Here is a 23,403-nt window from a genome sequence, read left to right as displayed (position 1 = left end):
AATTAGTTCACCAGTTGTTAGAGAGGTCCTATGGTAAAACTCTAAATGAATACTGACAGGGCGCCTGGGTGGCTCAGTTGGTTAAGCAACTGCCTTCAGCTCAGGTCATGATCCTGGAGTCCCGGGATCGAGTCCCGCATCGGGCTCCCTGCTCGGCAGGGAGTCTGCTTCTCCCTCTGACCCTCCTCCCTCTCATTCTCTCTGTCTCAAATAAATAAATAAAATCTTAAAAAAAAAAAAATAAATGAATACTGACATAACGTCTTGTCAACGTGCATATGCGTCCTCATGCAAAGGTTATTTATTTGAAATCAGACTTTTCTTAGTTAACAGCAATACATCTTATGTTTTTTTTGTTTTTTTTTTTTAAAGATTTTATTTATTTATTCATTTGACAGAGAGAGACACAGCGAGAGAGGGAACACAAGCAGGGGGAGTGGGAGAGGGAGAAGCAGGCTTCCCAAGGAGCAGGGAGCCCGATGCAGGGCTCGATCCCAGGACCCTGGAATCATGACCTGAGCAGAAGGCAGACGCTTAACGACTGAGCCACCCAGGCACCCCTTTTGTTTTTAAAGATTTTATTTTTAAGTAATCTCTACACCCAACATGGGGCTCGAACCCACAACCCCAATATCAAGAGTCATATGCTCCACTGACTGAGCCAGCCAGGCACCCCAAGAATAGGCCTTATCTTAAATTTATAAATATCTTGGATTTTTTCTTTTAATATTTAAATTCTCAACTAGAAAGTAAATTTCTCAAGGGCATAAGACTTGAGTTATACCTATACAGGGTCCACTAAAACATTTACAGTGCCTTAAAAATAATAAGAAATATATTCAATATATTCAGTAATTTATTTTGTATCACTTGGCCTGCCAAACCTAGTACCATGAATTTTATTATTAATTAGTTTTTTAAAGTAAATTCTACCCCTAGCATGGGGATTGAACTCACCACCCCAAGCTCAAGAGTCTCATGCTCTACCAACTGAGCCAGCCAGGTGCCCCAATACCATCAATTTCTTTTCTTTTTTTTTTTTTTTTAAAGATTTTATGTATATTTTTGAGAGAGAGAATGAGAGAGAGAGAGCACACGAGAGGGGGGAGGGTCAGAGGGAGAAACAGACTCCCTGCTGAGCAGGGAGCCCGATGCGGGACTCGATCCTGGGACTCCAGGGTCATGACTTGAGCCGAAGGCAGTCGCTTAACCAACTGAGCCACCCAGGCGCCCTACCATCAGTTTCAAAGCTCAAAATTAACTACTATATTATAGGCCCAGAACTGTAAACAAATAATTTTTTTTTTTAAGATTTTATTTATTTGACAGAGAGAGACACAGCGAGAGAGGGAATACAAGCAGGGGGAGTGGGAGAGGGAGAAGCAGGCTTCCCGCTGAGCAGGGAGCCCGACGCGGGGCTCAATCCTAGGACCTGGAATCATGACCTGAGCCAAAGGCAGACGCTTAACGACTGAGCCACCCAGGCGCCCCTGTAAACAAATAATTTAAGTCTTCGTTTACTTTGTACATTTATTCTTCCAAAGAATCTGGTAAGACTTTCCACATACCCACTCACTGAAATGCTTTTTAAATTTCATAAAGAAACAGTTATGTTTGGTAAAAAGCCTTTAAAGCAATTGTGTAGTCCTCAAAGTTGTCAGTGTTGACTCTTCATGACCTGGCCCTGATTTACTCAAATAGAATAAATCCTGAATTATAAGAACTGTAATTGGGGTGTCTGGCTGGCCCAGCCAGTGGAGCATGAGACTCTTGATCTCGGAGTTGTGTGTTCAAGCCCCACACCAGGTGTAGAGATTATTTTAAAACAAAATATTTATTTTATATATATATATATATATATTAGAATGCAGTCTGTCCATTAAAATAGCTTACAGCCACCTATGAATTATCTAGACAACAGGAAATAAAACCCAAAAATTAAATCTAGAGAGAACATAAAAATCTTAGTTAGGTACCTGAGTGATTTCTATTTCTTCTTCATAGGTATCTTTTTAGGACTGCTGGTAGAAAAATTGATGAATTTGATGCACACTTTTTATCAAACAAATATATCAAACTTTATTTACTCAGATGAAATATATTTGTATGTAGGTGTTAGATGGGCATTCTTCATAAGTAAGTTATATCCTATTAGTAAGTTATACCTCCTTACCCATTTCTTGCTTTTCAAAGACCATTCATTTCCGTCTCATAGATAAATGTCTAGCATTGTTTAGATCCTTATTCGTCCTTATTAATCAAGAACGACAGGAGAATTTAGTGGCCCAAAAGTGAATTTACCAAATTCAGGAGAATGGTTACCTCTGGGAGCAAAGAAACAAAATGTCATCACAAGGGAATGCAGACATAGAGCTAGGGGTGAGGTGGGATATCTCTCTTTTTAATTTCATTTCTTTTTTTTTTTTTTTTTTAAAGATTTTATTTATTTATTTGAGAGAGAGAGAATGAGAGACAGAGAGCATGAGAGGGAGGAGGGTCAGAGGGAGAAGCAGACTCCCCGCCGAGCAGGGAGCCCGACGTGGGACTCGATCCCGGGACTCCAGGATCATGACCTGAGCCGAAGGCAGTCGCTTAACCAACTGAGCCACCCAGGCGCCCCTTTAATTTCATTTCTTAAGCTGGGCAGTGGCCCCAGAGGATCCTTTATATTTTTCTCTAGGCCTTATTCTATTTATGAAACATTTCATTAAAAATTTTTTAAAAATTAAAAATTCCTGGTGATCAAGGTAAAGTGAATCAAGTCCTGACTTTGGTCCTAAAAATCTGTTGCTGACTCACTTTTTGATCCATGTGCTTCAGTTTCAGTGAAACATGAAAAATACTTTGTAGTAATTTCATCTGGCAAGTTCTCAGGGGGAAAACACACTTTTAGAAACTAAATAACATTGAGGGGCCTGGGTGGCTCAGTCAGTTGGGTGACTGCCTTCGGCTCTGGTCATGATCCTGAGATCATGGTCCTGGGATCAAGCCCCGCATTGGGCTCCCTCCCCGGTGGGAGGCCTGCTTCCCCCTCTCCCACTCCCCCCTTGTGTTCCCTCTCTCGTTGTCTCTCTCTCTGTGTCAAATAAATAAATAAAATCTTAAAAAAACCCAACTAAATAATACTAAATCACAAGACATTTGGGAATGTTACCTGTGTTCTCACACTTTAAACTTTTCTTTAAAGTCATCAACATTTTTCATTTCTGAAAAAAAGAGCAGCCTAGGACTGAACATGTTTTCTGCTGCTTCCGAAATCAAAGAGAAGGTACAAATCTTTTTTTTAAGTGTAATGTCAAGAAATGATTCCCAGGCTTTCCCCCACTTTGTTTATATTTCCAACCCTTTAACAAGTCCACTTAAAACTACTTGTCCCACCTTTACATCTTCATCTTACACAAAACCCCACACAGGTGGGAAAATGAGTCTTCAGGGACAATGGACTTTCATTTCACTCACAAGCCTTGAAACTCTAAACTACACTTGCAATTACCAGCTTGGTCTCTAGCTACCTCTGAGACAATAACACTTCAAATGTAAAGCACTGACATCAGAAATGTTTATACCAAAGAACTGCCTTATGAGAAATGGAAATACCAGCACAATGGGAAAAGCCGGAGACTTATTTGGAGAATGTATAATTGAATCTAAGAAATTATAACAATTCTTGAAAATGGTCCAACTTACAGAAGTCAACAGTTCTAGTTCTATGCCATATATATCTCAAGTCCTGCAACATGCAAGTAAAACAACACTGAATTCTAAATACGATTTCCTGTAGTACTTATCTTCTGCAAGAGCAAGAAATTAATAGATGGTTTCCTAGCAGTATATATAAAAAAAAACTCCAAAGGGATCAAGTAAGACAAAACTATGAGTGGTAAATTAATATAATTGAGTGAAAAACAACTTACAAATTTTCATTCATTCTTTACAAAGTTGTAAATGTCCTAAAGTTACAAACAACAAAACCCTCACAACATTCAACTTCCTATAAAATATTCAATCTCACCTATTCATCTGCCTTGCCTCTGTCAAGATTTTGTTTCCTTTCCTTCTATTACTCACCAACTGCATCTGGATTTACCGGTCTGGAGACGTCAGCTTGCCCCATGATTAAATTGTCTGATGTATCTCACGACAACAAACTGTCCCGGACCAAAGAAAACTTTTCTTAAAAGATAAATCCACATAGAGAGGGGACAGGCACTCCTCTCTCAGCGTCACTCCCAAACATCAGGAAAGAGCATGAGATCAGTTAATCTGCTGGAGTTTCTGTTCCCTGTATCCTGGCCTGGGCACTTGTGGTTCTTACAAATATGTCTTCACGCTGGCTCTCCTCACACAGGAATGCCTGTCATTCCAGTGCGCACACTGTGAAGAGCTCAAGTGCAGGAAGGGGAGGAGACTGCCAACTACATTCTAGGGGCTGGGCGGCACAGCCCCAAAAAGCCACACCTACTTTTCCTGACCCGGAGCTTTTGGTTGTAACTCTCCAGACTCACCACCATAGAAGAAGGGAGCCTGCTCAAGAGTCTACCACAGAACTTGTAAATGTAATCATACAAAAAACATCAGGGTTATGCACAGCAGACTGATGGGAGTAGAATTCAACTCAAAGGTATGTCTTCAATATAGGCTTGCCTTAAAAGTATTGATTGTTCTTATATTTCACTGCTTGCTCTAAAATCGTAATGTTTCCTACCTGTAAGTGGCATACCCTAAGCAGGATTTGATCTATACTTGGGGAATTAATAACATCAGAAAGGATATTTTTGGACTGAATATACCTTTTCTAAAAATAAAAAGAAACAGTTCTGACAGTTTTCCTTACTAAAATAGTAAACTTGAAATAAATGTTTGGAAGATATTATACAATATTTCTCTTTCTGATAAAGCTCAGTAACCACCATATGATCTTGGGGATTACAAAACTATTGCGAGTAACCCTACATGTTGCTTATAATACATGGAAATATCAGCTAACCACAGGCAGCAACTGAAGGTCCAGCTTGCATACTGATTTTTCTTTTTTAATAATATAACTAATTTACATATAGCCAAAATACATAAATATTAAGGACACAGTTTGATGAATTTTTATTTGTAAGTGCCAAAGTCCTTCAACAAAAGACAGCTGCTAAAAAAACCCCCAAAAACAGAGCTTTTAGTTTAAATCTTCATTTTCCAAACTGAGATCACAGAACAATTTCTAGTATTTGGACTTTCCTCTTACCTTTTCTTAGCACCTTCTCCTTTCCCCCCATTATCTTATCCCCATTATCTGCTTTTGATATAGGAAAAAATAGCAAAGGTAACAAATAAGAAAATGATAATGCCAAGGCAGTGGTAAGAAAAAAATTGCAGAAAAACTTAGGCAACATTTAATTGTTCATACTGGTAGTAGTCAGAAAAACATTATGTTGACCATTAAAACAGGAAAGAGTAGGGGCGCCTGGGTGGCTCAGTCGTTAAGCGTCTGCCTTCGGCTCAGGTCATGATCTCCAGGTCCTGGGATCGAGCCCCACATCAGGCTCCCTGCTCAGTGGGGAGTCTGCTTCTCCCTCTCCCTCCACCTCTCCCCATTGCTCCTACTCTCTCTCTCTCTCTGTCTCAAATGAATAAATAAAAAATTCTTTAAAAAAAAAACAAAAACAGGAAAGAGTAAAAGGAAAAACATATTGAAACAATGCTCTAATGTAAGAATGCCCAATGCCTTGGGGCGCCTGGGTGGCTCAGTTGGTTAAGCAACTGCCTTCGGCTCCGGTCATGATCCTGGAGTCCTGGGATCGAGTCCCACATCGGACTCCCTGCTCGGCAGGGAGCCTGCTTCTCCCTCTGACCCTCCCCCCTCTCATGTGCTCTCTCTCTCTCTCTCTCAAATAAATAAATAAATAAAATCTTAAAAAAAAAAAAAAGAATGCCCAATGCCTTTAAACCCTGGCACTTATTTATTAGCCTAAAAGCAGACCATGTGTAATAGGTTTCTACCCTATAAAATGGGGAGGCAAAAGGTGGCAAATGCACTGCCCAGAACCCAGTAGGTGCTCAACAAATTGTAGTAATCATCATCATCACCACTGTCTCCATCACCATGGCCAGAGGGTGAGCTTTGGGGGAGCCTGGGTGACTCAGTCGGTTAAGCGCCTGCCTTCGGCTCGGGTCATGATCTTGGGGTCCTGGGATCAAGCCCCGTGTAGGGCTCCCTGCTCTGCAGGGAGCCTGCTTCTTCCTCTCCCTTTGCCTGCCACTCCCCCTGCTTGTCCTCTCTCTCTCTGTCAAATAATAAATAAAATCTTAAAAAATAAATAAATGACAAAACTAAAAAAAAAAAAGACGGAGAGCTTTGGAGGCAACTGAAATTTTAATTCCAGATCTATCACTAGGCGTTAACACTAGGCAAGTTACTTCACCTCTGTGTCTCAGTTTTCTGATTTGTAAAATGGGGCATAACCATACTTAGCAGCACAAGGCAGGTGTAAGGACTAAATGACATGAACATAAATAAAGCCCTTTGCAATGTGCCTGGCACACAGAAAACTCTCAATAAATGCAAGCACTAATGATCACAGTTATTATAGTAAAAAAACAAATCAAGAAAGGAAAGGCCAGGAGCAGCCAGACAATGGTAGATGGCAAAAAACTCAGTCATTACAAAGAGGTTAGTCAGAAACGGAAGAGGATGACATTTCTTTATCATGAATTCAGAGAGCAAATTGGAAGAAGTAAGCCAAGGAGGAAGTCTGGACACAATCAGGGTTGCTATACAAAAACATCAAGCAGATGGAACAGTGCATGCACACACCCAAACACACACCCAAACACACACACACACACACACACACACCCCAGAAACAGTACTGTAGAATTTAGTTTATGCTGACAGGACCATACAAGAGTACAACAACAGATTTATGGATCCTGGTATAGCTGCTGTTTACCACCTTCGTAATTTAAATGCCCATCTTGGCTTGGCTCATTGCTTACTCTAGAGTACTGTGAAGGTCGCAATAAAACTTAAAAATACAAGAATGAAAGGATTCTTAGTGACCATTAATTGCCTTGCTCAGAGCCTGGACTAAAACCCAAGTCTCCCAATTCTAACTCCAGGACTCACTTTGGCCCTTGTGTAAATGGTCAGAAATATTTATTTCCTAAAGATATACTCATTTCCCAAGGAAGCCCATTCTCTACAACAACAACAAATCTCTCTGATCATTCTGCTGCCTTTGTACCAGGCTGATACACGGTCACTGGCCAGCCCATTTCAGTTTCATTCCAACAATCAATATTTACTTGGTGCCAATTGGTAAGCAAGCAAGCTGAGAGAGAGGGGAAGATACTGGCCCACTGATGACTTTAAAATTTAACTATCAGGGGCACCTGGGTGGCTCAGTCAGTTAAGCAGTTAAGCATCTGCTTTCAGCTCGGGTCATGATTCCAGGGTTCTGGGATAGAGTCCCACATCGGGCTATCTTGCTCAGCAGTGAGTCTGTTTCTTCCTCTTTCTCTGCCTGCTTGTGCTCACTCGCCCTCAAATAAATAAAATCTTTTAAAAAATAACATAAAATTTAACAATCAAAGCCTTGAGTTCATTCTAGTTTTCCATGTATTATATTTTAGAAATGCAAAGGGTGGGGCAGTTGGTTCAGCGGCCAACTCTTGATCTCAGCTCAGGTCTTGATCCCAGGGTCGTGAGTCTGAGCCTACTTAAAAAAAATGCAAAGCGCAATCTCCTTTTAACTTTACAGTAAGTAGACAATTGTTTCTTCTTAACTGTCCCCTAATAAAAGATAGTCTCTTTTTAGAGTACTTTTCCTCCACAGCTTACTGCCTCAAAGAATGGGGGAAGTGACAGATTAAAATTTGTGAATCTCTTCCTATATTTATGGAAAGAGCAAGAAGGCCTTATAAAAATAAAGTTTAACAGGCAAAGATAGCACTTGAAGCCCTCTAACCAGAGCCTCATTTTTTTAAAGAACTGCTTCTAAACACTGCAAGTAACCTATAAAGAGCTGGGCATTCAAAACTTAGTGATGTTTATAACTCCAAAGCCTTTTGTTGGCAAGCACATCATATCACACACAAACATGAGAATATGATTTATTTAGTTTACAAGATCAATCACAAGAGCATAATGCTTTCATTTAAATGTACTTTTATGTTGAAGTACCAATATAAATTGGATTACTTAGGGGAGTAAGCTCTTAGTGATTTTAATCACATCTCCCTCAATTTACTTCAGCATACTACTTTCTCCTGGCCTGAGATGTCTCTAGGAGGTGAGCTCTAATGAAAGGTTGGGAAGAAAGTCACAGAAAGTACTAACAGGTCACACATACATATTGAAGTAAAGGATTAATTTTCAACTTCTGGATCTATAATTGGGGGAGGGAGTAGCTTCTTATTCTTTACCCCATGATGTAACTCTAATCTAGTCTGGCTGGCTCTGGATAGTTATAGGAAATAACATCTGACAATAACCTGTTTCTCAGACACCACGTGGAAATTAAAAAGCCTTCTCAGTCACTTGTAAAAACTTTTCAAGGTCTCATCTATTTGTACAAATTCTTCACTTGGCCTGGATTTTTTCTTCCCCAGATCCATCTAGGGAACTTCTACTCATCCTTTAAGAATTGGCTCAAATGTTGCTTCCACTATTATGAGTCATTCTTTAGTCATTCAAGGAGAATTCCAATAAAGATTTGCTGATCACTGATTATGTGCCCAGCAATGTGTTGGTGCTAAAACAACAGTTTTAGCCCTTAACGTGCTGACAGTTCAAATAAATAGGATCTACAATAATCAGTACTTAGGTACTATGCAAACATACTGGTAGGGGTGGGAGTGTCTAGCTTGGTCTTGAGCGATCAAAGAAAATCTCTCAAAAGAAGTGACATCTAAGATCAAAAAGTTAGTCACAGAAGAGATGACAGAGGTGAGAAAAAGATATAAGCATCAAGACATAAGATTGGAGAGGTAAAGAACTGATCATGACTGATTGTGCTGGACATATCACCCTAAATTGCAATGATCTTCTGACCTCTCTTATAGGCTAGAAACTTCTCATGGGCAGGGATCGTGATGTATTTATCTTTAAACCCTCAATGCCTGACATAACTCAGTGCACTGTGGACATGCAACCGTATTTATTAACCTTGAACAAAGGGAAGAAACAAAATTCTTCAATTTTAAGCTTTGTTCACAAAATCTAGTAACAAAAGGCAATTAAGGTGAAAAGTGCTACGGATGGAGGCTGGAAGAAATCATTCCAAAGAATCCCAAGAATTGATGTGAAACTCTTGTTTTGGGGGAAAAAATGGCATGTTCATGATGGTTTTTGAGACTGTACTGGTTTGCAAGTAATAACTTTTTCCAAAGGAGACAAATCTGTCGGGTAAATGTTTATATAAAACCTTACACCCCAGTATTTATAGCAGCAATGTCCACAACAGCCAAACTATGGAAAGAGCCAAGATGTCCATCAACAGATGAATGGATAAAGAAGATGTGGTATATATATACAATGGAATATTATGCAGCCATCAAAAAAAAAAAAAAAAAAACCACAAACAAACAAACAAACCAAAAACGAAATCTTGGGGCGCCTGGGTGGCTCAGTCATTAAGCATCTGCCTTCGGCTCGGGTCCTGATCCCAGGGTCCTGAGATCGAGCCCCGCATCGGGCTCCCTGCTCCGGGGGAGGCCTGCTTCTCCTTCTCCCACTCCCTCTGCTTGTGTTCCCTCTCTCGCTGTGTCTCTCTCTGTCAAATAAATAAATAAAATCTTTAAAAAAGAATTTTAAAAAACCCCAAAAACCAAAAAACTGAAATCTTGCAATTTGCAACAACATGGATGGAACTAGAGGGTATTATGCTAAGCAAAACAAGTCAATCAGAGAAGGACATGTATCATATGACCTCACTGATATGAGGAATTCTTTTTTTTTTTTTTTAAGATTTTATTTATTTATTTGAGAGAGAGAGAATGAGAGACAGAGAGCACAAGAGGGAAGAGGGCAGAGGGAGAAGCAGACCCCCTGCTGAGCAGGGAGCCCGATGTGGGACTCGATCCCGGGACTCCAGGATCATGACCTGAGCCGAAGGCAGTCACTTAACCAACTGAGCCACCCAGGCGCCCATGAGGAATTCTTAATCTCAGGAAACAAACAGGGTTGCTGGAGTGGAGGGGGGTGGGAGGGATGGGTGGCTGGGTGATGGACATAGGGTGTGTGCTATGGTGAGCACTGTGAATTGTGTAAGACTGATGAATCGCAGACCTGTACCTCTGAAATAAATAATACATTATATGTTAAAAAAAGAAAAAAAAAGATAGTAGGAAGTGAAAAATGAAGGGGGGGGAATCGGAGGGGGAGACGAACCATGAGAGACTATGGACTCCAAGAAACAAACTGAGGTTTCTAGAGGGGAGGGGGCTGGGGGGATGGGTTAGCCCGGTGACGGGTATTAAAGAGGGCACGTATTGAATGGAGCACTGGGTGTTGTACACAAACAATGAATCATGGAACACTACATCAAAAACTAATGATGTAATGCATGGTGATTAACATGACATAATAAAATTAAATTAAAAAAACAAACACAAAAAACAAAAACCTTACACAATCACTACTGTCAGGCTCAAGTTCCTCAGCAGAAAGCATGTATACTTCATATGAATGCGCCTGAAGAACAGGCTGAAAGTGACAGAAACCGTAAGTCAAGACAGAGCCCCTGGTATCACCAGATACTCATCTCATTTGCCCCAAATGACACTGGTTTCTCTCTGTGGCTGCTTCTTTGGATGCAAAAGCAAACACACCTGCTTCCTATTCTGCATCAAATACTGTAATTCTTGTTGCCAAACTACCCCAACTTCCAGAAGGCAACGTGGCTTACCAACGGAAGACAGCAGAGGCTCTGGATTCACGAGTAACTAAAACTTCAGCTTTCCCATTTACTGATTAGGCAACTCTGAACAAGTTACTTAACTTAATGTGCCTCAGTTTCCACATCTTCAAAATGGACAGAATTACAGAGCTGTTGTGAGGATTAAGTAAGAGACTTTCTAAAGAGTCGGATGGTTGAAGCTGCTTACAATATTCGGCCCCCTCTCGCCCCACTTAGATTCTTTACGAAGTGACCCCCCCACCAGTGTTTAAATATAAACATCACAGTTCTTAGGAAAAACTTGGGAGGTTCCGATAGGCTTTTCTATCACAGAGGCAATACAGATGGCAGGCCTGCAGTAACGTGCATGTCTGCAAGCCTACAATGTGTTGGCCTGTGGTTATGGGAGAAAGAAAGTGAAATCATGCCATAGGGCTGCTTTCAGTTCCGTGCAATGGAAGACCTCAGACCAAAACACTGGTGCTTTAGCAACTAGACTCTGCCTTTTCGCTTTCTCTTCAAGTTTTTGTTTTGAAGACAGTAAGTTCTTAAGGATGCCCTAGGGGTCAGGAAATGCTTCCAGAATTGAGGAAAGAGTGGTAAGAAATTTATTAAACAAGAAAGTTTCAGTTAAGAAAGATGAAAGTGTTTTTTCACAGTTGGGCTAAGGATTTGCAGAGTCGGTTAGAATGCAGGAGAGACAGTGCGAAGGGTAGGCCCGGATAGAAGTGAGAATTAACTGAATGGAGATGAGAAGATGTGGGGGAAAATAATTGGACCAAAAGATTCACAGCTTGTGACGATGAGGGGGAAAAGGGAGGTGGGAAGAGGCTATAAATGACGCTGATGGAACTTTAAACCCACTACATGACATCAGGAGGCTGAATCAAATTATTGCCAAGCTCCCCTGTGGTTCTGAAATTCTACAGCAGAGTCAAACCAATGACTTAACCAATTCAATGTTATGTTTCAAATAATGCCTCTAAGAAGTGGTTTATTATGGAAGAGACCTGTGGCCATAGTGCACTTTATATAATGAATCTAGCTCAGCGCTTGCCATATAATGCAAAATAGCTGTCTAATGGATTGGATTATTATTATTGGGAAACCACAAGTCTTACTTACTCCACAAATATTTCCTGAGCACCTCTGAAGTATAGGTTATTGTTCCAGGTGTTGGGGACACAGTAGTGAATACAGTGGTGAAAAAAAACCCCATGCCTTCTTTCTAGTATGTTAAATGGTGATAAGGACGATAGAGAAAAATTATTCAGGAAAGGGAAACAAGTGGGCTGACGAGAGGGCCACAGGACAAACCGTGAGAAGGGCCTCACTGGGAAGATGACATGTAAATAAAGACCTGAAGTAAATAAATTCCCCAATTAACTTCCTCTGTCATCTTCCTCACTTAGGGAGACTTCATTTTATTGTGCTTCACAGATACTGCATTTTTTTACAAACTGAAGGTTTGTGACAACCCTGAGTCAAGCAAGTCTATCGGCACGATTTTTCCAACAGCATTTGCTCACTTTGGGTCTCTGTGTCACATTTTGGTAATTCTTACAATATTTCAAACTTTTCATTATTATAATATTTGTTATAGTGATCTGTGATGAGTGATCTTTGATGTTAATATTGAGATTGTTTTGGGTGCCGTGAACCAGGCCCATATGAGATGGCGACCTTAATATTGTGTGTGCCTGCCCCACCCACCAGCTGGCCATTCCCCCATCTCTCCCCGCCTCTCCTCAGGTCTCCCTGGTCCCTGAGACTCAACAATATTGAAATAGGCCCATTGATAATCCCACAATGGCCTCTAAGTGTCCAAGGGAAAGGAAGAGTCACAGGTCTCACACTTTAAATCAAAAGCCAGAAATGATTAAGCTTAGTGAGGGAGGCCTGGTGAAGGCCAAGATGGCCAGAAGCGAGACCTCTTGTGCCAAAGAGTTAGCCAAGTTGCAAATATAAAGGAAAGGTCTTGAAGGAAATTAAAGTGCTACTCCAGTGAACACATGAATGATAAAGCAAAACAGTCTTATTGCTGATATAGAGAAAGTTTGAGTGGTCTGGCTAGAAGATCAAACCAGCCACAAATTCCCTTAAGCCGAAGCTTAATCCAGAAAAGGCCCTACCTCTCTTCAATTCTGTGAAGGCTGAGGTGAGGAAGCTGCAGAAGAAAAGTCTGAAGTTAGTAGAGGTTAGTTCATGAGGTTTAAGGAAAGAAGCCGTCTCGGTAACATAAAAATGCAAGGAGAAGCAGCAAGTGCTGATGTAGAAGCTGCAGCAAGTTATCCAGAAGATCTAGCTAAGATAATTGATGAAGGTGACGACACCACACAACAGATTTTCAATGTAGATGAAACAGCCTTAAATTGGAAGATGTCATCTAGGACTTTCATAGCTGGAAAGGAAAAATCAATGCCTGGCTTCAAAGCTTCAGAGGACAGGTTGACTCTCTTGTCAAGGGCTAATGGAGCTGGTGACTTTAAGTAGAAGCCAGTGCTCACTGACCATTCTAAAAATCCTAGGGCCTAAAAAAAAAAAAAAAAAGGAACCATACTAAATCTACTCTGCCTGTGCTCTACAAATGGAACAGCAAAGCCTGGATGACATTACATCTCTTTACAACATGGTTTACTAAATATTTTAAGCCTACTCTTTTTTTTTTTTTTAAAGATTTTATATATTCATTTATTTGAGAGAGTGAGAGAGAGAAAGACAGAGAGAGCACATGAGAGCGGGGAGGGTCAGAGGGCAAAACAGACTCCCTGCTGAGCAGGGAGCCCGATGCGGGACTCGATCCCGGGACTCCAGGATCATGACCTGAGCCGAAGGCAGTCGCTTAACCAACTGAGCCACCCAGGCGCCCTAAGCCTACTCTTGAGAACTACTGCCCAGAAAGAAAATTCCTTTTAAAATATTACTGCTCATTGACAATGCATCTGGTCACCCAAGAGCTCAGGATGGAGATGTACAGTGAGATTAACTTTGTTTCCATGCCTGCTAACACAGCATCCATTCTGAAGCCCATGGATCAAGGACTAATTTTGACCTTCAAGCCTTATTATTTAAGAAATGTATTTTGTATAGCTGTAGCTGTCATAGATAGTGATTCCTCTGATGGATCTGGGCAAAGTAAACTGAAAATTTTCAGGAAAGGATTCACCAACCTACATGCCATTAAGAACACCTGTGATTTCATGGGAAGGGTTTGTCCAAATATCAACACTCACAGGACTTTGGAAGAAGTTGATTCCTACTCCCCTGGATGACTTTGTGAGGTTCAAGACTTCAGTGGAGGAAATAATTGCAGATGTGGTGTTAAAAGAAGGAGAACTAGAGTAAGAAATGGAACCTGAAGATGGGACTGAACTGCTGCAGTCTCATGATAAAACTTGAACAGATGAGGAGTTGCTTCTTAGTGACAAGCAAAGAATGTGGTTTCTTTTTTTTTTTTTTTAAGATTTTATTTATTTATTCATGAGAGACAGAGAGAGAGAGAGAGAGAGAGAGGCAGAGGGAGAAGCAGGCTCCCAAGGAGCAGGGAGCCCGATGTGGGACTTGATCCCAGGACCCCAGGATCATGACCTGAGCCGAAGGCAGACACTCAACCATCTGAGCCACCCAGGCGCCCAGAATGTGGTTTCTTGAGATGGAATCTATTCCTGGTGAAGACTGCTTAACCGACTAAGCCACCCAGGCGCCCCTAAAGTATTTTTATTTTTTTTCCAGCAACAAAATATTTTTTAAAAGGTTTATTTATTTGTGAGACAGAGAGCGCGTGTGTGAGAGAGTGGGGGGTAGGGGCAGAGGGAGAGAATCCTCAAGCAGACTCCCCGCAGAGTGCAGAGCCCCACACAGGGCTCAATCTCACGACCCAGGAGATCACGACCTGAGCAGAAACCAAGAGTCAGATGCTTAACTAAGCCACCCAAGTGCCCCAGCAACAAAGTATTTTTAAAATAAGATGTGGGGTGCCTGGGTGGCACAGTTAGTTAAGTGACTGCCTTCGGCTCAGGTCATGATCCCAGGGTCCTGGGATCGAGTCCCTCATCAGGCTCTCTGCTCAGCGGGGAGCCTGCTTCTCCCTCTGCCTGCTGTTCCCCCTGCTTGTGCTCTCTCTCTCTCTCTGACAAATAAATAAAATCTTGAAAGAAAAAATTTAAAAAAATGTGTACATTAGTTTTTTAGACATAATGCTACTGTGCACTTAATAGACTGCGGGCATAGTGTAAACATAACTTTTACATGCAGTAGGAAACAAAAATATTCATTTGGCTCACTTTATTGGGATATTTGCTTTATTACCGTGGTCTGGAACTGAACCCACAGTATCTCTGAGGTATACCTATACTGTAGTTCCTTCAGTTCTAACCGAAGCAAAATAAAAGGTAACACTTTCAAAGGTACTACAAATAAATATTGGTTACACTAGAGCAGATTTTAATGACTGGTCACTGAAGTAATGGTTGTCAAAGGTGCTGTTCAGTTCTCAAATATCTAAAGATGCACTGTCTAATACTATGGTCACTAGCTACACACGATTACTTAAATTTATTAATATTTAATGTATTTATATTAAACACACTTTGCAATTCAGTTTCTCAGCTGTACTAGCCAAATGTCAGATGCTCAGTAGCCACACATGGCTACTACACTGGACGGTGCAGATCCAGAACATTTCCATCACTGCAGAAAGTTCTGTTGGACATGATGAACCTAAAGGGTTTTTAAAGCCCACTGGGAAGTCTTCGAGTAGTAACAAAACAGTTATGTCAAGCACTAATTATACCTTTCCTCAGCGTATGGTGTCTATCTTCCAAGGTACCAACCACCAAGCACCACCTACTAAAGGCACTATACTCTGAGGGAATCTTGACAGTTAAAAACAGTGTTTCTTTTTATACAGTACTAACTAGTGAGCTATTAATACTCTTTCTCTAGCAACTGAATGACTACCTTTTGTAGTAACACTCAGTTAGTCTTTGACTATTAACAACAATTCAAAGCCTAAAGAAAAATGCTTTTATTTTATTTTATTATTTTTTTAAGATTTTATTTATTTGCGAGAAAGAGAATGAGAGACAGAGAACATGAGAGGGAGGAGGGTCAGAGGGAGAAGCAGACTCCCTGCTGAGCAGGGAGCCCGATGTGGGACTCGATCCCAGGACTCCAGGATCATGACCTGAGCCGAAGGCAGTCGCTTAACCAACTGAGCCACCCAGGCGCCCAAAATGCTTTTATTTTAAAGATTTACTGAGAACTACATCTATTTGTTATCCATTGAAAGTTAATAAACCTCCATCTTACTGGCCTTCTTTCTACTCCAAATAGTACTTTTTCATGGGCTGAAAGTAGATTTTTAGAGTTACAGTGAAAGTAATGATGAGTTTTAAAGAAAAAAGTACTTTAGAAAACATGATAGTCATAAAAACTAAGTCCCAGTGGCCTCTATTAAGGAACCAGAAGTTATCAATGATGTGTGAAACTAACCAGTCAGAAGTCAAAGAGCTGCCCATCCCCGGGTTTTGAAACAAGTTCAATGTTCTCCAGTAAAGTGGCATTCATTGCTGGTGACTCAGAGAGATGACTCTTAGCCACTTCTCTCCTTCCGTCTCTCTTTCATAATTCTTTCTAACTCGTCTGGCCCTCAATCTCACTTCAAGTGAGAAAGAAATCTAAACATGACCAAGGAATATTCTGAGCCAAATATTCAGTAAGAATACAATAAATGTCTGATATAGCTATAATATTTGTAAAAGTTATTCAGAAATTTCTAACAAGGAATCTCCTTAAACATTCTTTTCTAGACCATGTGGGGGAGAATAAAGCCTTCATCGTCTACTAAATAAAAATTCTGAGTAATGAACACCTGGCTACACTATGAGTCAACAGTAATTCCTGCAATAGGAACCAAGGATGACTGTATCAATGGTGTTTCTATCAAACTTGCTCCAACCAGTACTTCAAATGCACTTTATTCTTTGGTTTCCATGTATGAGGTATCCACCTCTTTTGTACCACTCTCTTCCCTCAAAACCCTCAATCTTTCACAACCACAGATTCTGGGAGATGAAGCATGGGGGGGTGGGGGGGGAACTTATATATATAATTTCTAAATTCAAACAGAAATTATGTTTTGGATTATACAAAACTGTGCTTCTAAATCTTGTTTAAAAAAAAAGTAACAGTGAGGGCGCCTGGAGCTTTGACTCTTGGTCTTGCGGTTCTGAGTTCGAGCCCCACACTGGGTATAGATGTTACTTTAAATCTTAAAGAACAAAAATAACAGTGAAACACATTAACACTTTAGGAAGACAATCTAGTGAGGTCAGAGAAAATATGGTCAACGTGCACTTTTGCTCACCTGTCTATGCTAAAGCAACTAGCCTAATCCTACTCTAATCTTTTAGAAAAGCTAATCTTTATTTGCACTAGTGATGCTATCAAAATGTAGTCACCAAATAAAATCTTTCAAGATGCAAATTTGATTATTGTTTTTTTAGCCTAAAAATAATTTCTTTTCTTGAAAAAGCCCTAAATGTAACAGGATCCAATTAGCTATTAAACACTCTATCAATACTTACCTGGTTCCCAGGCCTACATACCAAGGGCCTTCAGAATACTCCCTCTCCTAAAATCCAAGGAAAAGCTGACAACCCGTTTCTTGTGTGGACTTGTAGTGAAGGATAAGAAAAAAGATAAAGGGCTGAAATAATTCTTCTGGGATTCATTCACTTGGGGTAAAAAGTCTGTATCTTTACACAATTTTACAAATCTTCCCAGTCTGAGAGAATCTGTTGGTGGAGCGCAGCTTTCAACCCGAACATCCTCTTCTTCTTCTTTTTTAATTTTTTTAAGATTTTATTTATTTATTTGAGAGTGAGAGAATGAGAGAGAGCACATGAGAGGAGTTAGGGTCAGAGGGAGAAGCAGACTCCCTGCTGAGCAGGGAGCCCGACGCAGGACTCGATCCAGGGACTCCAGGATCATGACCTGAGCCGAAGGCAGTTGCCCAACCAACTGAGCCACCCAGGAGCCCCCCCCGAACATCCTCTTCTGTGTGCTTGCGCAGTGACAGTTATTCTGACTGCCTCCAGTTTTACTCCTCTCTAATCTGTCCTCAGAAGTGGTGCCACAGTGGTGTTTATAACAGCACAAATTTAACAATGTTTTTTATAGCTCACAAAAAAATCCTTCAACCCCTGACCCAAGCCTATCTTTCTAGCAAGCCTCTTCTCTCATTCCTCTCCCATACCTGCTCATCTTCAGTCCTAGGACGAGTCTTTAGTCCCACTGCACCACTTGGAATTCCTAAACTGTGACATGTTCTCCTGGGCCTATCTACCTAGGCATCTGCTGTTCTACCTGCCTGGAAGTCCTCTCCCTCCCCAGAATCCCTCATCTGGCTAACTCCTGTTCCTTCAAATTCCAAATTCCAGATGTTCAAAATTCCTCTCGAAGCCTTCTTTGAACATTTCTACCTTTTGGCACTTAAGACTGAGTTGGGTATCCGTCTTCTGTGCTCTGAAGTCACCTTGAACATACCTCTACATATACGGGTACAAATCACTTTTGTTTTAATTATCTATTTACTTACCTGTCTCTCCTACATTCTTTGAAAGCAGAAATTGTCTTTACATTCTCAACAAGTAACATACTGCTCAGCACATAGTAAGCATTCAATAAATATTTGAAAACAATGGAGAGAGGCAAAGGGAAAATAGGATCTTTCACTAGTTTAGCTTATAGGTATCCCTTTCAGGTTATGGAGTATTTAAGTTGGGAAAACTGCCAGGCTTGTAGGTAATGAACTTATTATAATAAATCGCTTAACAATTTTTATGACAAAAAGGAAAGAGAAACACAGGCATAACTGAAATTATCTTGCAAGCTCTGGGTTATATGTTATCACAAATTCACTGCCATATATGCTTACAGCAACACAATCTTTTGATTATAGTTGGTTTTAGATTTATAAAAAAACTGATTAACACCCCCCACCCCCAGGTCTGCTTTTCTTCTAGTTTCTAAGAGAAACAGTTAAGTTACAAGGACTAAAATAGCACTAGGAATTTTTAATCATTCAAAGCTGATTTCTTATCTCTGCTTTTTCTCCCCTTCATTCCTGTTTCCTGATCATTTCATCATCTGGTAAAAGTTTCCATCAGAAAAATCAGAACATGAAGAGATAAAATAATACTAAATATCTATTTTGTTACACATGAACATCTCTAACAAAAGATCTGATGAAAAAGGAAGCTAAATCTTAGAAAGAACAAACTAAGTTCAATTTCCCATGCATTCTTTCCCCTCATTTTCTATGAATAGTAACAGCTAACATTAACTGAGCATGTATTATAATGCCAGGAACCTTTTTTTTTTTTTAAGATTTATTTATTTCAGAGAGGGGGAGAGAGAGCACGCGCCAGCAGGAGCTGGGAGAGGGGCAGAGGGAGAGAGAGAATCTTAAGCAGACTCTGTGCTCAGCACGGAGCCAGACTGGGGCTCGATCTCACGACCCAGAGATCATGACCTGAGCCGAAATCAAGAGTCGGACGCTTAACCAACTGAGCCACGCAGGCGCCCCTGTTATAAGTGTTTTATATGTATTAATTAATCTAATTCTCACAACAAGCACATAAGAAGGATTCCATTTATTACCCCACTTAATAGATGAGGAAACTGAGTCACACAGGGGTAAACTTGTCCAATGAGTTCAGAGCTAGTAAATGGCAAAGCTGGGCTTCATATCTAAGTAATCTGGAGGTGAATCTCTACTCCTACTAATACACTGTAGAACTAAATATATGTTGAATTCACACAATTTATTTTTAACCTTAGAGAAAAACTCTAGGAGTTATTACTTTAACAAAAGTAAAATTCAGGAACAGAGCAGTTATGCAAACTGTCGTCCAAAATGGCACTGTTAAAATAAACAGACATTTGTTCTCTTAGCTCATCCCGGATATTTCCAGTATGACCACCAATAAGACTGATGCTTCTTATCATAAAACCAATTTTTAAAGGAATTTCTTAGAAAATAAACGAAAGGTCTAAAATCAAGAAAAGTTGGCTATTATTTCTACCACTCCTCAAACTAAACCTACAACAAAAATACTCAAGCTCCAGTGTTTCATGAGAAACACAAATTACTAAAGAACCTTTAACCCATCCTGGGGGCATTATTAGCAATATAAAACTAGGTTTCATCACCAAGTACTGTCTATCTATATCTTTTTTTAAAGATTTTATTTGAGAGAGAAAGAGAGAGAAGAGAGAATGTGGGGAGGGGAGGGCAAGGGGAGAGAGGACCTCAAGCCGACTCCCTGCTTAGCATGGAAACCAACCTGAAGCTGGATCCCAGTACCATGAGATCATGACCTGAGCTGAAATCAAGAGTTGGACGCTTAACTAACTATGCCACACAGATGCCTCTATTTATATCTTTAAGGTAATTAGGCAGTCCCTAGTTTTTCCTATTTTCCCATGTTCTCCAAATTCTTTTTTTTTTTTTTAAAGATTTTTTATTTATTTATTCATAAGAGACAGAGAGAGAGAGAGGCAGGCTCCCTGCCCGATGCGGGACTCGATCCCAGGATCCTGGGATCATGACCTGAGCCGAAGGCAGACGCTTAACCACCTGAGCCACCCAGGCACCCTCCAAATTCTCTTGATACAAGACAAATACAACAAAAAACTCTCCTTAAAGAAATCGCCACTGGGGGAGGAGGGGCAGGAAAAAAAAGAAATCACCACTAAACTGTTCAAAGAACACAGATATGAAAAGGAAATATATAGCTATACAAGCAAGTTTTGTTTTAATAATTTCCTTAAGTACAAGTCATGCTGAATAATGACATAAAATTCCAGTAACACAACTCTTTGTATATGTATAAAAACATTTCTTCATTCTGCCTCACACTGACAGTTCTTAACCTCCTCTTTCAGAGTTGAAACTGTATCTTACTCATTTTTTTCTCCTTCATGGCAGCTAGGGCAGTGTGCCAACAAAAATTTATTGAATGAATTAATAAATCAGTCCATCCAACCTTTTCATCTTCTGGTAAAGTGAGGGTATACAGTGAGTATGAAAATAAATGATCAAGCAAATCTAATTGAATTTCACTGTAACCAATGTTAAGCCACCGGCCTTGGATATATTATGAGATTAAAACCAGAACTAAACAAGCACACCTCTTTAGTATTGGCCAAGCTCCACCTAGCAAGAATGTCTTTTCTTGGGTGCTACTTCTTTCTCTTATTATTTCAGACATAATAAGGACTCTTGCTATTCAAACCTTTTGATTATTGAGCTCTAAACCGAAAAAAGAAGAGACTGACCTCTGGGGGCTGGGGATGGGAAATGGACAAAAGAAAGCAGCTAGACCCACCTGTTTTATAGCATTTAAATTATTTGGGGAGATCAAAGAGGAAAAACAGAAGATATAGAATCATCAAGGAAATTTAAACATGAAATTTCAAAATATTTAGTCAAGTCAAATGTAATATTTCATCTTATACAGCAGAAAAATGGAAAGCTGTAGCTACAGACTACAATCTGATCTGATGTCATTCTGGCTAACAGAAAAACACTGGTTTGATGAGGAAAAAACAAAACAAATCTTCAGTAAGGAACTGAAAGCCGGGACGCCTGGGTGGCTTAGTCGTTAGGCGTCTGCCTTCGGCTCAGGTCATGGTCCCGGGGTCCTGGGATCGAGCCCCACATGGGGCTCCCTTCTCCGCGGGAAGCCTGCTTCTCCCTCTCCCACTCCCCCTGCTTGTGTTCCCTCTCTGTCAAATAAATAAAATCTTTAAAAAAAAAAAAAAAGGGAACTGAAAGCCATTGGTACCATTCCACAAACAATCCATTACATTGCTATCACCTTCTTGTAATGGAAGCCTCCATTATGGGGTGTGTGTGTGTGTGTGTGTGTGTGTGTGTGTATGCACACGTGCATGTGTTCTGGACTCCACTGATGTTCAAACAGCAATCTGGTAAATACTATACTGTTTTTCAGTCAAGTCAAAGCTCTACCATGAAAAGTCATTTCTTTTAAAGTAAACTCTACCCCCAACATGAGGCTCAAACTCATGACCCTGATATCAAGAGTCTCATGCTCTACTGACTGAGCCAGCCAGGTGCTCCATGAAAGGTCTTTTTTTTTTTTTAAGATTTTATTTATTTATTTGAAAGAGAGAGAATGAGAGAGAGAGAGAGAGAGAGAGCACATGAGAGGGTCAGAGGGAGAAGAAGACTCCCCGCTGAGCAGGGAGCCCGATGGGGGACTCGATCCTGGGACTCCAGGATCATGACCTGAGCCAGTCGCCCAACCAACTGAGCCACTCAGGCGCCCTGAAAGGTCATTTTTAACATGACAGAACTCTGATCAACCCAAGAAGACAACCACCAAGGCCATTTTAAAATTTATGTTTTCCTGCCTAATGGGAAATGTTTATACTAGTTTCATTATCAACTTTTAAATCCCATTGATCATACTTAATCTGAATTTGAAAGAAAGTTGAGGAAATACATTTTTTAAATTAAAGATATTTACTTATCACTTAATATTAAAACATAAAAATTTCAAAAAACTTAAAGGCTTTTTTCGTTTAATAAAAATAATACATTTTTAAATGGGAATATGCCATAATCACTGTGCTGTGCACACTGCTCTTTATCAAGGTTCTTTAGATAAATAACAAAGAAAAGCTTGAAAAAGTAGAATAATAAAGGGATATTATTTTAGATCTTAAAATATTAATATATATATAATAACCATTATAATAATAAATAAGGGCGCCTGGATGGCTCAGTCAGTTGTGCGTCCAGCTCTTGGTTTCGGCTCAGGTCATGATCTCAAGATTGTGGGATCGAGCCCTGCTTCAGGCTCCCTGCTTCAGGCTCCTCTGCTCCTTCCCCCGCTCATGCACTCTCTCTCTCTGAAAAAAATAAATCTTTAAATAAATAAATAATGTAGAATTGGTGTAAAAACTGACAGGTGGGGGCTCCTGGGTGGCTCAGTCATTGAACGTCTGCCTTTGGCTCAGGTCACGATCCCAGGATCTTGGGATCGAGCCCCGCATCTATCAGGCTCCCTGCTAAGGCAGGAAGCCTGCTTCTCCCTCTCCCCCTGCTTGTGATCCCTCTGTCACTGTGTCTCTCTCTGTCAAATAAATAAATAAGGGCGCCTGGGTGGCTCAGTTGGTTAAGCGACTGCCTTCGGCTCAGGCCATGATCCTGGAGTCCCGGGATCGAGTCCCGCATCTGGCTCCCTGCTCGGTAGGGAGTCTGCTTCTCCCTCTGACCCTCCCCCCTCTCATGCTCTCTGTCTCTCACTCTCTCTCTCTCAAATAAATAAATGAAATCTTTAAAATAAATAAATAAATAAATAAATAAAATCTAAAAACAAAAAAACACACACAAAAAACCTGACAGGTGGTTCAACAGAACAGAACATACAGTCCAAAAATACACTTGAGATCTTACAAACACTTGCTTGACTGATATAAC

General features: G+C 40.4%; 1 protein-coding gene across 3 annotated transcripts in view; it reads right to left on the bottom strand.

Moving 5' to 3' along the window:
• Positions 1–23,403, bottom strand: part of PHACTR4 (phosphatase and actin regulator 4) — a 106,672-nt gene that overhangs the window by 44,504 nt on the left and 38,765 nt on the right. Inside the window, exon 1 of one of the 3 annotated variants that reach the window (XM_021684159.2) lies at positions 4,069–4,082. The exons of 1 other annotated variant lie outside the window; for it this stretch is intronic. The gene's annotated coding sequence lies outside the window, so the exon portion shown is untranslated. Of the gene's footprint in view, positions 1–4,012; positions 4,035–4,068; positions 4,083–23,403 lie in introns of those variants that run through there. One more of the 3 variants, XM_021684160.2, reaches the window with a different exon arrangement.

This window comes from Neomonachus schauinslandi, chromosome 4, assembly GCF_002201575.2.
Source record: "Neomonachus schauinslandi chromosome 4, ASM220157v2, whole genome shotgun sequence".
Lineage (NCBI taxonomy): Eukaryota > Metazoa > Chordata > Mammalia > Carnivora > Phocidae > Neomonachus > Neomonachus schauinslandi.
Note: the sequence above shows the minus strand (reverse complement) of the source record. Positions and strands in the feature narration are given on the sequence as shown.